Source organism: Mirounga leonina, unplaced genomic scaffold, assembly GCF_011800145.1.
Source record: "Mirounga leonina isolate KUSES-001 unplaced genomic scaffold, KU_Mleo_1.0 Mir_239, whole genome shotgun sequence".
Taxonomy (NCBI): Eukaryota; Metazoa; Chordata; class Mammalia; order Carnivora; family Phocidae; genus Mirounga; species Mirounga leonina.
Genome location: NW_023270624.1, coordinates 2423831 through 2425623, shown reverse-complemented (window position 1 = coordinate 2425623; position 1793 = coordinate 2423831).

The following is a 1793-nucleotide window of genomic DNA, read 5'->3' as shown; positions in this document are numbered from 1 at the left end:
AGATCCAGGGACACCTCCACTTCCTCCCCCTGGGAAGAGTAGCATGGGAGCACACCACAGGAATCTGCTGGGTTTGGAGACTCCACACGGGGTCAGGTGCCAGAGATAGAAATGCTTGGTCACAGGCCGGGTGAGCACAGAGTGCGGCCGGAGACCAGGGAGACGGGAGTGACTGACTGCTTTTCTCTGGGGGCTCACTAAGGAGTGGGGCCCTGAGTTCTTGGCTCCTCCAGGCTGGAGATTGGGAGGCCACCATTTTCACTCTCATCCTCCAAAGCTGTATGGAAAGCTTGCAGGGAACAAAAGCTCCCGAGAGCAAACCTGAGCAGATTACGTAGCCCAAACCCAGCAAGGGCCAGCAATTCTGCCTCCGGCAAAGGCATTTGGAAACCACAGCAGCAGGCCCCTACCCCAGAAGATCAGCAAGAACAGCCAGCCAAGACCGAGTTTACCAATCACTGAGAATGGTAGAACTCCAGAACTAAGGGAATACTGAACATAAAATTCATGGCTTTTTTACCATGATTCTTTAGTCTTTCAAAGTTAAATTTTTTAACATACTTTTTTTTGTTTGTTTTGAATTTTTTTCCCTTTTCAACTAACATCTTATCAATCCCTTTTTTAAAAAACTTCTTTATTTTTAAATTTTTAATTTTATTTATTTTTTATTTTTCATTTTTAGAGTCATATTCTATCCCTTCATAGTAGTTAACCTTATTTTTGGTGTATATATATATAAGTTTTTCTCTCTTTAAACTTTGGGGATACAGTTTCTTCTAACAGACCAAAATATACCCTAAATCTCTACTGTATGACTTTGTTCTAGTCTCCTGCCTGATCACATTCTCTCCCTTTCTTTTTTTTTAATCCTCTCCTTTCTTTTTTCAACCAACTTCTTATCTTATCAATTCCTTTTATAAAATCTATTATAATTTTCATCTTTACAATCATATTCCATCCCTTCATCATATTTACTCTTATTTTTGTACATATATAAGTTTTTCTTTCTTTAAAATTTTGGGAGGCACTTTGTTCTAACAGAACAAAATATGCCCAAAATCTAGTGTGTGGCACTGATCTATGCACCAGCTTGATCATATTTGATCATTTCTGGTTTTGTTTGTTTGTTTGTTTGTTATCTTTATCTTTTTCCTTTTTTTTTTTTTCTTTCTTTCCCTTTCATTTCCCCCGGTTTCAGGTCTCTTCTGATTTGTTTAGTGTATATTTTTCTGGAGTCGTTGTTACCCTGTTAGCATTTTATTCTCTCATTCATCTATTGTCCTCCGGACAAAATGACAAGATGGAAAAAATCACCTCAACAAAAAGAACACGAGGCAGTACCGACAGCCAGGGACCTAATCAATATGGACATTAGTAAGATGTTGGAACTAGAGTTCAGAAGACGATTTTAATATACTAGCTGGGCTTAAAAAAAGCATGGAAGATATTAGAGAAGCCATTTCTGGAGAAATAAAAGAACTAAAATCTAACCAAGTTGAAATCAAAAAGGCTATTAATGAGGTGCAATCAAAAATGGAGGCTCTAACTGCTAGGATAAATAAGGCAGAGGAATTAGTGATATAGAAGATGAAATGATGGAAAATAAAGAAGCTGAGAAAAAGAGAGATGAACAAGTACTGGATCATGAGGGAAGAATTCGAGACATAAGTGATACCATAAGATGAAACAATACTACAATAATTGGGATTCCCAGAAGAAGAAAGAGAGAGAGGGGCAAAGGTATACTGGAGCAAATTATAGCAGAGAACTTCCCTAATTTGGGGAAGGAAACA